At 43.8% G+C, this 15,678-nt stretch overlaps 1 long non-coding RNA gene across 1 annotated transcript; it reads left to right on the forward strand.

The window, feature by feature from the left end:
* Positions 1–14,775: 14,775 nt before the first annotated feature.
* LOC143441218 (uncharacterized) lies at positions 14,776–15,473 on the forward strand. The gene is made up of 2 exons (XR_013108446.1): positions 14,776–14,988; positions 15,077–15,473. It is a non-coding gene; the product is annotated as an uncharacterized LOC143441218 (long non-coding RNA).
* Positions 15,474–15,678: the final 205 nt, after the last annotated feature.

Here is a 15,678-nt window from a genome sequence, read left to right on the forward strand (position 1 = left end):
CATAACTCACAGTTCCTGTTGGCCAGGAACCAGGACACGGTTTAACTGGACTCTATGATCAGCATCTTTGGGAGTGTCAATCAGGTATTGATAGAAGCTAGAACTTTCATGTCATCTCTGGTCCTTTGGTGGTTGGCATAGCTCATTTCCTGTGGGTATGAGCAGCACTTCCTATGTCTTGCATCATGTCTACAGAAACCACTCACAGCATCCAGAGATCACTCATAGCATTGCCTGGAACCCTAAAGACAGTACATGATGTTGTGGGCTACTAGGCCAGCAAGGACTCAATTTTCCAATGCTTCACCTTCACAGAACCTCCTCTGATGAGGTCAGGCCCACCTAGCTAATTAACTGAGTCAGCTCTTTGCTTGCTACTTAAAGAAGTGGTTTTGTATAATGCTCAGAAGGTGGGGTATCCAACACTAGAGGGTGGACGATAATCTTCGAGGCAGATGAGAAAGTAAAGATATCCAGAAAAGCATCTCCATAGCTATAAGAAGATTGCCATCCTCATGACTAACCCCCATGCTGATTTTCTATATGAGGTCATGACTTTCATTGTCACTGTACCTTGAGTGGTAACCGTGGCCATTGCTTTTATGCAGTGCCCTTTAGTTCAGGGTCTATCCAACATAAAGCTTTCATGACTTTGCGAGGTGTTTGTTGAGGGTTTACATATGTTGAGAGTTATGTAGTGGAGGCTGTGGTGGAACCAGGAAGAAAGAGGCTAGAAGCAGACAGCCACCACGGCTCTGCACCTTACCTCACCTCAGTCAACTGACCTGTTAACTGGGCATAGCCATAGCAGATCTTGGCTCTTAGACACTTTGGGTGTTCAGTGCTTGTTAGCATTAGTTTCTCTTACAAAACATTTGTATTCATATTGCCTTATTTTAATTGTAGAAGTAAGGGTCAGAGTTTAGAGGGTTTGGGGGCACATTGTCACATAGGTCCATCAAGCTGTGAGGGACCTTAGACGGTGACTCGTGGTGGATGCTGATGGCTCGCTTCTGCCACGAGGCAGATTTCTCCCATCCTAACACACACCCAGGCGTTGGGGGTGGGGGTTTGCACATTTGATTAGTTCCCCACAAACACAGTGCAGTCTGAAAAGCTGTTTCTTCAGAGGAGGAATCAAGTTGGCTCCAGATCCCCTCTCTGATGCCAGACCGTGGGAAGTGAGAGAGGATGTCAGCACTGGCAGTTGACAAACAGAGAGACGGTTCCAGAATGAAGAGAATTGGCCCAGATAGTATCTATCCTTTGCAAGTGTTGGTCTTTGCTCTAGGTGAAAAATGAAGGTTGAAGTAACATGCAAATCTTTACAAGGTATCCTGGATCCTTGGGAGGGGTATCACCACATGGAAGCATCAAGTCTAGCACCTAGAAGAAAAAGTTTGAGAATGATATCTGCAAACTAAGTACTCTGAAAAGAATGGAAATGAACAATCGGAATATTAAGAGCTGGGCGGGTGACCCCATTGGACAGAGATCTTGCACACAAAGATGAGGACCTGGATTCAGGTCCTCAGAGCCCACATGAAGCTGGATATTGCATCACACACTGCCAGTTCCATCACATCTGTAGTAGGATGAAAGAGAGCGAGAGAGAGAGAGAGAGAGAGAGAGAGAGAGAGAGAGAGAGAGAGAGAGAGAGAGAGAAGAATCCCCTGGAAACTTAGACCAGCTAGCTTGGTATCTTGGTGGCAAAGACTAGACCCTGTCTCAAACTGGGTGAAAGGTTGGAGTGACACCCAAGGTTGTCCTCTGTCTTCCACATATGTGGTGTGACAAACACACACACACATGTCTGCACTCACACACACAAACACACAGGCACATGTACGCATGCACACATGTCTTTACTCATCCACAAGAATACAAACACACATACAAGACCATGTGCACATGCACACGTGTGTCCACAACATAAAAAAATACACAAACATACACACATGCACATGCACACATACATGCTTTCTCACACAGAGATACACAGAAAGATAAAAAAATTTAAAGAATCTTGGTTAAGTTCCCTTTGACCTCAGCCTATTATTTTTTCCATTTCTCTAAGGAAAACAGTTAAAATCTTAAAATGTGGCTTTCTGAATATTTGTGTGTGTGTGTGTGTGTGTGTGTGTGTGGAACTAGAGATTGAACCCACAGCCTTAGGTGTGTAAGACAAGCACACTGCACTATACTCCTGAAAGTGCCAGAACACTTTTTGTAATGACATAAATTACATCTATGCTCTACTCCCTGAGAAAATACATGTAATTGTTTTGTTATTTGTACATGAATGGATAGAACTGCTTGGTGTTCTGTTTGGTTTTTATCTAGAGGTGGCCTTGAGTTGAACGTAATGTGTAACTTGATTCTCCCCTTCGGCCATGTTTTTGAGGCCCCGATGGCGAGGTACATTCCTTTAAAACTCCTGACAGTCCTGCTCATGCTGAGCTGTGCGATTACATCATTTCCAACTTTTTGGTGCCTGAAATGATGCCATCATGAGCATCTACATAGATTAAAAAATGGTGGCAGCCTGGCTTCTTTGCCACTCCACGCTGGCCCTTCTGGTCAAGGTCTTGTTTCTTGTTTCTAAGAGTGTCCTGATTCTTTTTGTTTTCCAAGTAGGTCTGTTGATAGACGATTCATCCCTCTATGAAGTGTGATGTCCAATGTCAGTCATCTGCTGGGTACTAGGGGTGCTAAATCAAATCAAATAAGACATTCATTCCTGTGTACAATCAGACCTTGCTCCAACCTATCTAAGCCCTGGTGGGAAACTGCCTCTTCCCCCAGGAAGATATGTTGAAGCTTCCAGGAGATTCTGGGAACTAAAGAAATAGGAAACATCTGGGCTTTTATTATTACTCAGTAAGAAGCTGCCACCTGCCCCCAGGGCATCCATGGGTATGTGGGAGCAACACACACCTGCCCTCAGCTAGGAAGGCAACCATGGAGGTCTCTGGGAGCCAGGCATCCTACCCAGCTCTGGGTAAAGGAGTGGAAGAGTTGGGGACATTATGCTCTGGGTGTGACATAGGCCTTGCACCTTTGTACTCTCAGGACTGTGATTATCCATAAGTGATCAGAAGAAGACTGTGTCCCTGGTGATCTGCCAGGGAACATGAGGATTTACATGTAATCTGCAGTCATTAAGGAGAAGAGATTCATGAGGTCCAGCCCCGCTGAGGTTGTGTAAACGGGTTAAAGGATACTGGGAAACAGGGGAAATTTTTCTTCAATGGTGTATTCATTCCTAAGCATCCATGATTCTGTGGGGGACTCGTCACCTATGCTCCTGTGACCCGCCCCCAATCCTGTTCATGACCCCTCACAATGTTCCTATGACTAACCCTAGTTGAATTCGCTACATTTATCAGGTTGGATGTGGATGGAATTGTTTCTTTGGTCTTTTTGGGGTGCTACCTGGGGTGAGCAGACATTTGTTCATCTCTCAGGAAGAGTTTACACAATAGTGGGGAAGTTGAACATCTACCGGGGCAGGAGGAGACTCTGGCTACGGAAGGGCAGCATGAAGGATGCTGGCGGTGGGGGGAAGAAGTGGGTATTTATCACTGTCAGTGTCCTGCCTGTAATGCTGCACCATGGCTTTGCAAGATGTTTCCTCCTCTGAGAGAAACTGGGTCAAGGGCATGTATCATTAGCAATTATATGTGAGTCCAAACAAAAGGTTTGGTTAGTAAATGTAAAATGGGAGTGTGGAAGATTCTGCTCTCTGGTCTTTGTTCATTGTCCATTTTCTTTCCTCACAAAGGCATTAGGGAAAGGCTTACTGCACCCGTGCATGGAGGCTCCTAAAATATGCACCTTTACTCTTTGCTCTTAATGGTCTCTTACGGAGACATCAACCTCAAGACAAACAGACAAACAAAACATCCTCTCAGCTAGAACCAGGTGTTTGGAAGCTCTCCACTTCATCACCCCAGTCAACTGATGTGTCAATTACCAAGAAATAGCAGTGTTTATAAACTACATTAGGACTTGTGTGAAGGCCGGCTCTGGATAACTGATCTCTGCTCTGGCTAGGTGCTGACCCTCTAGTCCAGTGGCTCTCAACTCTCCTGTGGCTGAGACCCTTTAATTCAGTTCCTCAAGTTGTGGTGACCTCCTAACCATACAAGTAGTTTCTACTTCATAACTGTATTTTGCTACTGTCAGGAATCACAATGTAAATATTTTTTTCTTTGACCTGACCTGGTACTGTTCAGTTCAAGGTCGTTCCCTGGCTTCCCTGTTGCTCTTTCTACCCCCATCACTGTCAGTCCAGGCTGGAAAGCCACTCATGCAGGGGCTGCACAGGTGATTCTGGTGCATGATGTACCCGTGTACTGGAAGAAGAACCACCAGATGCCATTTCTGGCCCACCCCACTTTCATGTCTTCCTCCTTCAGATCTGACTCTGCAGCTCTAGGGTTTTTTCCCATAGCTCCAAAGACACACTTCTATGAAGGCCTGCTGATGCCTCTCCCATGAGTGAATGATTTTTCCAATGGTTTTGGACTCGCATTGTCAGGACGGATGCATTGCAGACCGATGTTCCCCAAACTCACTTAGGTGACAGTTGGTGACAGAGTTGCTTCTAAAACAAAACAAAAACAAACCAAAAAAAATTGTATTTTCAATGAAACAACAAAAAGCAGGGATATATTACACATGATCTATAAATCAAACAGACCCTATTCAAAGGATGGCCTTTAACTAGATATGATATTTAAAATGACTTCTCAATGAATACATGCTTATCATTGGTGGTGGTTACATTTTTAAATTATATGCCATAAAACGAAACAATAATATATATAAATTATGTGTTTATATAATTTTTGAGACAGTTCCATGTGGTCCAGGTTGACTTAGAATTCCCAGTGATCCAGCCTCAGAGTGCTGGGATTATAGGTGTGTATCTATGCTAGGATCTCTATTTTGATTTTTAGATGATTTTTCTTTGCAAAATTACATTCTTATATCTTCCAGAACTCATGATATAGAGGCAGTAAATCAGTAGATCAAGATCAGTTGCTTTGTGCTTCACAGTGAGTTAGAAGCCAGCCTGGGTATAACCCACTTATGCATAAATATGAATATATCCACATACGTGAAGCATAGACATATGACACAAATAAGTGTCCTTCGTTTGTATTTTACTTTTCTATTTGAGTGATCAACAGGATGACCTTGAACTACTGACTTTACTGTCTTTACATCCTGATTCTGTGATAACAGGAATGCTAGTTTGCAAAGGAAACAAAAGGAAAGTTTGGCTTTCCTATGATGATGTAATCTTCTCTTTTTCCCAACAACTTCAGCACATACCTGTGGTTGAAAACATTACCAAATGTATTGGAGATGGCTATGTATGTGCATTATGTGTGTGCAGAACCTGTGGAGGCCAGGAAGGGGTGTCAGAGTCCCTAGAACTGGAGTTATAGACAGCTGTGAGTACCATGTGGTTCTGGGAACTGACCTCGCAGCCAGTGAGGGCACTTTTTCACGGGACCATCTCTCTAGCCTGGTTCCTTATATTTTCTAGGTCACATAGATTTGTTTCACTTCATGCATTTTGGGGGCGGGGATGTCACCAAGTCTGAGGTGTTGTATGTGCGAGTGAGAAAACCCAGCAGAAAGAAGAACTTTACATAAGATTCACCAGGCAAACTGCTGGGAAATAATGCATTTTGTGCAAGACTATTCGAAAGTGCAAAGAGATTTGGCTGGGCTGAAGAGAGAGGATGAGAGTGGGGATAACATCATAGAAGATGCTGTGATCACATAGCTGCCTGCACATCCCAGGCAGGTAGCCAGATGTGGGAGGGTTAGACCTGAGCATCAAACTGAGAACACACCCTTCACCTTGCTCCAAGGCACTGCTGTCCCTTAAAGAAATGGGTCTAGTGGTAATGTCAAATCTGTCAGGGTTTGAAAAGAAGCCAGCCAAACATTTCCATGGAAAACATTTCCTCTATTTTAAAATATTGATCACTCAAACAGAAGACTCAAATGTGAACCAAGGACACTTACTTGCGTTATACGTCTGTGGTTTACCTATGTGGATGTATTCATGTATGTATGCATAAGTGTGCAAATACATTGGTAGGTTGCTGTTTTATAACCCAGGAGCCCTTGTTTGTTCGGAAATTTTTTTTTTTGCTGAAGTTGTATAGTTATACAACAAGAAATGTTATGCTACAATGTCAAAAACTCTGCTGAGTCAGACATGGTTGTTCATATCTTAGTCCCAGTTCACAGGAGTCTGAAGCAGGAGGAGCAAGTGAGTGTTCAAGGCTGGCCTGTACCACACAGTTCTAGGATAACCTAGGTCAGCCTCAAAAAAAAAAAAAAAAAAAAAAAAAAAAAAGAAAGAAAAAAAGAAAGAAAGAAGAGAATCCCCCAAAACAAAATAGCAAGTGATTTGGGGGATATAGAGCACACGAATGAGCATTGTATATTTAGATTTAATACCCAATTAGGCCTATCTAAATGATAATGGTATAATGTTTTTCTTCCCAAGAGTTTGCATCGATACCATTTTACTTTTATTAGGATTGACCCATGTGAGTAATAGCCACTCTGGCGTTTCTTGTTCCTCCCTTATTATGAGCTCCTCTGTCTTCTCAGTAAAAAAGGCTACCTGCACATCTCTGTGCTCTGGATGCTGAATCTAAAAGAAGCAGGGGATTTGGGCAGGCATGGCAGGCACAGTTCCGCCTACATCAACAACAGAGAGAGAATTCATGGGCTTCTTGTCACCTGTGATGGATGAGCAATGTGAGGATAACCACCCTCGGATGGCATTCATGCCCAGCAGGGTATTTATTCAGACACTAAGCATGGTAGAAGCTGAAGCCCAAAGATAGAACACAGCTCTGGACTTGCAATGTTACAGAAGTTTTCCTAATAGTGGGAAGACTCATTTTTCATATTGTTATCAGGCATAATCCACACATGATGTCTGCAAATCTCATCCCACTGGAGGTAAAGGTGCACACAGGATAATGGTTCTCAGTCTTCCTAATGCCACAACCCTTTAATACAGCTCCTCATGCTGTGGTGACCCCCAACCATACATAAAATTATGTTGTTGCTACTTCATAACTGTAATTTTGTTACTGTCATGAATCATAACGTAAATATCTAATATACAGGATATCTGGTATATGAACCCTGTGAGAGGGTTGTTCAATCCCCAAAAGGGTCACAACCCACAGGCTGAGAACCACTGCCATAATATGGCATGAACTAAAGAACTGGCTGGTTCATATCACTGACCTCGGAGCATAAATTTGCAAACGCTTTTGCAGACAACTTAGGTTCTCCTAGGAGGAGGAAGTATTTTATAGAGCATGTAGTATTTCTTAGCTGAATGGGGTCTTGACTACTCTTCCACCTTAGGGAACACTGGGAACATGGAGAGATAGTTTTAACCATCAAATCCAGAGGAGGAATGCTCCTGGCAGGTAGTGGGTATAGTGTAGACTGGTTTCATTTGTATTGCCTTGATAAAGCTTCCTGACAGAGAGCAATGTAGGGAAGAAAGGAGTTCATTTTTAAACTTATAATTCCAGGTCTGTCAGTGTGGGGAACTCAAGACAAGAACTTCAAACAACTGGTTACATTTCACCCACAGTCAAGAGCAGAAAGAGATGGATGTATGCACACTTGCTTGCTAGCTTTCCTGTGCTCAGACCAATGCCGACAATCTCACCCAGTTCAGGTCGCTTTGCCTAGGGAATGGTGCCGCCCACAGAAAATTCAATCTTCCCACATCAGTTATGTGAGTTAAGATGATCCCTGATAGACATACTCACAGGTCCAATAATCCCTCCCTGAGACTCTGCCCTGGTGAGCAAAGGTCTGATAAGTTCACAATTACAGCTAACCATCACAAGATACTACTGAATATCAGGAAGCATAGGGCAGTTACCACTATGAAGACTCCTCTGGCCCCCAAAGGTTTTGATGCTAAGGTTAAGAGCCCTTGGTTAATGAGATATTGAAGGCTGTTGCTGGGGAAGAGGGCTATGCCCTCTATTAGACCATCTCCACAGCCTCAACTGGGCTTCAGTTCCCCTAGTTCAAGCTTTGACACATTGGTTAACAGGATCCAGAAACACAGTGCAGTTCACAGCATAGAACCAGCCTGGACCTTAGTACCTTGCGGATAACTCATGTGGTGGGACAGAGAGTAGCACTTCTCTGGGTAGCCATGATGTGACACAGGCTGCCCCGGGCATGTGGGAATCCATGGTGCATCTGTATGTTTGGAAACTTCATTCCAAGAGATTTCATTTCTACAAGGGAAATCCCATCTGTACGGGCTCACATCCCACAGATTCCCTCACCTGCTTAGTGCCCACCATGCCATAAATAACGAGAGCTACAGGAAACAAAAAGGGACAAGAAGGGTCCTCCCCGGCAGGGTTTCATGGCCTAAAGCTGGCATGGCCAACGCTTTTCTGAAAGAGCCTTACCTGGCAGTGAATAATTCAGCCTAATGGGGTCCACTGTCTCTGTCTTAATTGCTCAACTTTGCTAAAGTAGGTAACACCATTTTAGGCAATATGCAAATGGATTGTCAGTGTTGTATTCTAATAAAACTTTATTTACAAAAGCAGGGTACTGGCAAGATTTTCGCCATGTGCTAGAATCTCCTGATCAGTGCTTTTGATGAATGAGACAGACATCATTAAGATGATTTCCTGATGGATTGTCTTTGCCCCATCTGTCTGGTGTCCCAGTCTCTTGGCTCTGGCTGTGATAATTCCTTTGCTATGGCAGACACCAGTGAAAATGTCACCTTTGCAGAATCCCCTACCTAACTATTGCTTCAGTATAACATCTCCTCTACTTTTCCATCACAAGACCCTGCGTTATGGGATTCATGTGCATCGCAAAGTGTCTTATCATCAATTTGTTTTCTTTTTTATTCTTTGTACAAAAAGAAGAGCCTTGTCTGCTTCCAGACCCATGTCTTCTTCTCACAGTGCCTGGCATACAACAGGACACACACACACACACACACACACACACACACATACTCAAGAAGATGCATACATATACACACACACATGGACACACACATACTCATGGACATTCATATCACATGCACATTCATATATGGACACAGGCACACAGAGACACATAGGGACACATGTACATATGGATACACCCATAAACACAAGGATACAAGCAGATACACACACACACACACACACACACACACACACACACACACACGTGAACAAAGTAAACTTATAAGCATGGACTTAATAGTTGTCCAGGGAAGAGAGGTTAAAAATGAGACTTACATTTGTCCTGGGGGAAAGGATCAAATTCTGTACTTGTTTCCCTTAAATGATCATTGAAAGAGCAGCTAATTCTAGCAGCCAGCATTAACCGATGACTCTCATGTGCCAGGCAATGGTCTAGGCATTTACACATATTAGCATTTTTATGAGGTAAGAATTGATATTATCATTCATTGTGTAACTGAGAAAAGAACCCGGAGATTAGAAACTTGCTTCTAATAACTAGTGAGGCTCAGACTGGAAACCAGGGAGGCTGCTTCAAACAGGAGGAAATGTGCTGCCTCCCCGGTCTCTCCCACTCATCAAAATAATAAAGACACAAACATTTACAATCACGGCTTGGGGAGACGGCTCAGGAGACCTGACTGCTTGCTGCATTAGAACCTGAGTTTAGATTCTCAGCAGCCTCATAAAAAACCATGTGTGGCCCCAGGTGCCTGTAACCCAGAGCTGGGTACGTGGGGAGGTGGGTGGGTGGGATGCGAGTATGGCCAGGGCTTGCTGGTTGCCAGCCTAGCTCTGGGTTTAGTGATAAAGCCAGATAGTAAATATCCCCAGTGGCCTCTGGGTATGCATATATCTATGCACATGTGTACATGCCTCCTCAAATCTACACCAAACACACACCTCAACACCCCATCCCCCATATACACATGTCTACAACAAACACATACCTATACCTACACACCTACAACACACACCCACACACCTACAACCTCCCACCCCTCACCTATATGCACACTTACAACAAACACATACCTACACACCGACACATTTATAGCACACACATACAACACACACATCTCCAACACACACAACACACACACAACACACACTCTACACACCTACAACAAAGACTGACACATACCTATAACAGACACACTCCAAATACAACAAACACACACCCACACATTTATAACACACACTCACGTACCACAAACATTCTCACACCCATGACAACCCCCATACCTACAACACACAGATACCCATATCAAAACCACACCCATACACTGACACCAAACACACACACACACACACACACACACACACACACACACGAGATCAAATGCTAAAACTGCCCATCTTAGCAAGGCTTACTTTGTTGGCCATCTGTGTGTTAGTTACTTTCTGTTGCTGTGATGAACAATGTTATCAGAAGCAACTCATGAAGGAGAGTTTAGATCAGGAGGCTGAGAAATCAAATCTTTAACCATAAACACAAAGCAGAGAGAGTGAAGTGGAAGTGGGGTGAAGCCATAAACTCTCAAAGCTCGCCACTAGTGACATACTTTCTCCAGCAAGGCCACACCTCTTAACCTTCCCAGACAGTGCCACCAGTTAGGGGACCAAGTGTTCAAATACCTGAGCCTATTATGGGTTTTTCTCATTTAAACCACGACACCCTGATTTAGCATGGTAGAGAGAACTGGCAGTGATAACCATCTTACCCAGCATGCACTTGTGCAATAGTTACTCCTCTGTTTCTAAGAAGAAAACAGATTGGCTAGAAGGGCTGAGGGAGAAGGGGCAGGCAGTAGAAGAGAGATGGGCAGAGACAAAGACAGACATAGACATGGACAGACAGACAGAAATGACAGAGGACAGAAATGTCAGAGACAGACGGAGACCGAGAGCTTGGGTAAGAACAAGGCTGCCAGGATTGATCGAGAAGCCAGAGAGAAGAGCCAGTTCTGTGGGTAAATGTCTCCAACTCTGTAAATGTCACTTTTAAGATACAAGGGAGATCAGAGAAAACGTTTTCGGGAAATAGAGCAACTTTTAGATTATTGCTGTTTTTCACAGACTGCTCCAAGCAGGCATTTTTTCCTTCTAAGAATTACCTAGTGGCTAGTGAAGCTCCCGACCCTCCAGTGACACCTCACAGTGGAACTCCCAGGCTAGGGACATAATACTTGGTCACAGACCTTGACCTACAGCTCCAAAGCCCGTTAAGTAAGTAGCTGACACCCCAACAGTCTGGCTACGATGAGGTGGAATTATGAGAAAATGCTCATGCTGAAAAGAGAACCCAACATTCCTTTTGTTCATTCATTATTACTAGAAGTAATTTCTTGTGAATGTAGCAGACAGAGGAAATAAGAGAACGGATCTAGGGCCAGGCTGCTCTGGGAGGGTGTGTTGGTTGCATCTATGTGGGATACCATGTTTACTTAGGCTGCACACAACTCTGGTCCAGGGACTGTTGAACTTGGACTCCACATGGCTGTGGTCCATCCTGCCTGACTGCGAGGTCTTTTCTGGTTTTGTTTTTTTTTTTTCTTTTTTTCTTTTCTTTTCTTTTTTTTTTTTTTTTTTTACATGTCATCTTTTATTATTAAACAATTGGGAAATATTTTTTTTCTGTCCTATAAGCCAGGATCTCATTTTTATTTTTCCTTGAGAGCATGGGTCCCTGTTTATCTTCCCAACTTTAACCCTCTGTTTTTGTTTGTTTGTTTGTTTGTTTTGTTTCTCTTTTAGCTCTTGATCATCTGTTTTCTTGAGTAATGGAATCCCTCCTGCAGATTCTGTTTCTGTTCCTGGAGACTCTTTCTTCCTGCCCCAACCCAGTTTGCCCCAGCCCATCCTTTCAGCACCAGCCTAGAGGCAGGTTGCCCTTAGGTATACTAAGATGCACCTCATTCTATACTATGAGGCACCATTTCTGTATAAACCCTATCAGCTTAAGGCATAATATGTTGCTAGAATCACAGTAGCTTTACGTTGGCACCTGTTTTCCTTCCCTCTTCCTGTTGCTGTGATAAAGCACCATCTTAAAGGAGAAAGGACATGACTCACAATTCCAGGTTACAATCCAGCATAGCATCTCAGGAGGAAGTCAAGAAAGCAGGAGGGCGAAGCCTCTGGGCACACCGCGTCCACATTCAAGAGCAGAGAGAAATGAATAAATACATGCCAGTGTTCAGCTCATGTTCTTTACTCTCCTGTAAAGAATCCTTTAATCCCCTTCCTAGGGAGTGACACCACCCACACTGGGCTGAGTCCTCCCATTTCAGTTGCCGTAAGTAAGACAAATCCCCAGGGTCATGCCCACAGGCCAACCTGATTTAGACAATCCCTTGAGGTGGAAACTTCTAGTTTCTTTGGAAAGTTAGTTATGTGACATGATGTTTTCCTGAAGCAGACACAGGTGAAAGGATGCTTTGATATAGCAGACACGTGAAAGGACACTTGATGAAGGAGCACAAATATGACCCCACAGACAGTGGGAGACAAGCACTGGGCATTGGTTTGGTTTGCTCCACCCCACTATTCTTCCCTACGGACTCACATAGCATTGTTGAGCTCAACTTGTGGAAATGTTACCATCAAGAGAAACTTTCCCAAGAACACTGATCGTGAGGTTCCCGCGGCAGCTTGCTGCTTCTGCTGCCTCGCCTAAGGCCGGTTGGTGAGCCTGGTGGTTTCTTCAGGATTGATCTACAGCTGCCTGGTGTCTGCCTGCCTAGAGCACTGGTCTGCAGCTGCTGAGTCGTATTTGGTGTTTGCTACAGAACTGAACTGATGCAAAAGAAGACTGAGCTCGCCCCCAAAGAACTATTGCTGAACAGATCCACTTCCCCCACATCCTAATAACTTTTCTCTTCCGCTTCCCCTGTGGGGTGGTAGGCTAGAGGAGAGGCTGAACCCCTATTAAAAGTAGGTTGCCAAAACTGTATACCTATGATCTCTCGTTGAGATTCCCTTTCCAGATCATCCTAAATTGTGTCAAGTGACACTTAAAATTTAGAACCACAATGCCATTACTCAAGGCTTATGACCACATGCAATTTGGAAATCAATGAAAAAAAAATGTGTTTGTCTTAGTGAGGGATTTTTTTTTTAAAAAACTGTTAAATGTACTATGAAAACCAAGGAGAGGCCATTTAAATAAAATGTTTTCTAAGTGTATCTGACTGGAAGGACTCACCAGATCTGAGTCGTATTGTAGCAATGCTGCTGTCTGTATGAAAGGACAGGCTAGTGGTTAGTGTTTGTGCCCTGGTGGAAAGACAGGGGAGTATTGCTCTGTTTTAAAAAGAGAAGCCCAAGCTTTCCCACAAACCACGTTTTGGGAACTGTACTTCCTCCATTGCAGTACCCAGCAACTTACAATGACGCAGCCACCCTGGATACAACCCGGACATCACTGCCCTGCATCAGAGGACTGGGTTTCTATTTCCATTTCCACCCTGAGGTCACCGTGGGAGAAAGAAAGGACAGCGAGTTTAGGAATATTTAAGACTTCAAATCAGTATTTTGAATAACACCACAGCAGGGAGTGCGGGAGAAGAGAAGACAGATTCAGATCTGGAAAAATAATCAGATTTTGATATACAGCCTTTAAAACTGGACACTCAAGGAAAAAAAAAAAAAAGCTTTCAAGGATTCAATTCCAGAAGGAGAAGAATGAGAAGATGAAACCAAGAGCTTGTGTTGAAATGAGCCTTAATAGAAAATAAAAACACATTCTGAGTGGCTCATCTCTGAAACTCAAGAGAATATAGGCTCGGCAGCTAGGGCCTGGCCAGGGCCCCAGTGAATGCTATTTCTTTTTATTTAATGACTTTTGGGTATGACTCATGAATTCAATGATAAACAGGACAGTGTTGTAACATCAGGTATTTTTAACAGAAAAGAAGGGAGAGTATGCAGGGTTATAAAAAGGACATGAATTTCATAATAAAATAGCATGAGGGTCTGTGGAGGGAGTCGGTATCTCCATGGAATGCGAAGCTAAATAGATTACCATATGCTTCCTTCAGGAGAATTTGAAAAATGAAGACCAAATGTATTTTATAGAGTGAAGCTCGTCGTGGTGCAGATAGCCACTGACTTGAAGCTGCAGCTAAAATAAATATGGTACCTTCTGAGTGCTATTCACAGACACTGGTGACCTATCAATCTTCCTATCTCGGGGCAAAGCGAACCAGAGGATGACAGCCCTCTCCCAGAAGAGTGGTTGATATACGTTAAGTGGCCGTGTCTCTGCTCCTGATTATTAATTGTGGCTAATATAGAGAAAGAAGGTGTCCCTAGACTCTGCAGATGCTTCCTGGAGCACCCGGGTCTGCAGGCCTAGTGAACAGAATGAGAATTTCCAGACTTGGTGTCTGGCTTCACTGCCAAACCCTGCGGCCAACCATACCCGTGCTTCAGAAGGTGCAGTTATCAAGCACCTGACGAGATGCAGCTTAGAACTGCAAAGATTTATTCTGGCTCTTGGTTTGAGAGGGTACAGACTACCATGGCGGAGGAGGCAATGGCTCCTTCTTACAGAGTGGCTGCTTCTTACAGCTCAGCTCTGAACACGGAGAAAGGGCGGAGCTGAGGTCAAGTGACCCACCTGCTCCAGATGGGCCACGCCTCCTCCACAGCCTCCCCAAACAGCAACACCAGCTGGGAATCCAAGGTTCAAATACGCGAGCCTGTAGAGAGTTAGACCTTAACAACAGCTCTGGAGGGATTCTGTCAGTGTGTTGTCATGGTTACCTGCCTAGACAACATCTACACGGTGAAATGTTTTAAGTCCAATTGGTTAAGATGTTGTCTCCAAGGGCTCCAACTCCCCCTCCATCACCCTTCACCCTTCCTTTGGAATTAGGTGCTGTTTGAATGACTCCTGGCGTTTTGAAATCCAGTTTATGGAAAGGTGAGTCGAGGGTGAGTGGAGATGGGGGTTAATATGATGAATTGATGTGGTCCTCTGTCATTGACACTTACGGTTAAGGTCCTGTTAGCATCTAGGTATAAGAGTGATGTCTGGGAAGATGCTACTCCCGCTGTGCAGATGAAGCATTGCTATGGTGGGCAGGCTCAGGGTGGATGTCAGCACTACAAAATGAATAAAACTGGAGATGCCCGAAGGCCATCAGAGAAGAACTGTAGCCGGGCCTGCGAGATTCTGGAAGTTTACCTGGCCCCAGGAAGAAAAAGGAAGACTTGCTTCTCTTAAGCACCCAGAAAAATTGTGCATTCAACTCTCAACAGTGTACTTGCTCGTATGCATTATAAATATACCACGTATCATTTTTTCTCTTTTCATGGGATTTTTTTTAAAGTCGCAATTCTGCTGTTTGAATATCTTGCTAATCCGTCACTGAATTATGTAATAAAATACATGAAGGTAACATAAAACTTGCAATATGTTTTTAAGTGTGTTGGTGACAAGTGGGTGGCTGGGAGCCTTAATTCAAAGAATGGCTAAGGTCAATGACCATATGAGGAGGCTTGAAGCTGCCCCTAAATTCTATAGCCCATGCACGATACTTGATAGAGTACGTCCTACAAATATTCTGAAATGTAAATGCTGGAATCAATAATGCATTTTAGATATTATATG

This window comes from Arvicanthis niloticus, chromosome 2, assembly GCF_011762505.2.
Source record: "Arvicanthis niloticus isolate mArvNil1 chromosome 2, mArvNil1.pat.X, whole genome shotgun sequence".
NCBI lineage: Eukaryota > Metazoa > Chordata > Mammalia > Rodentia > Muridae > Arvicanthis > Arvicanthis niloticus.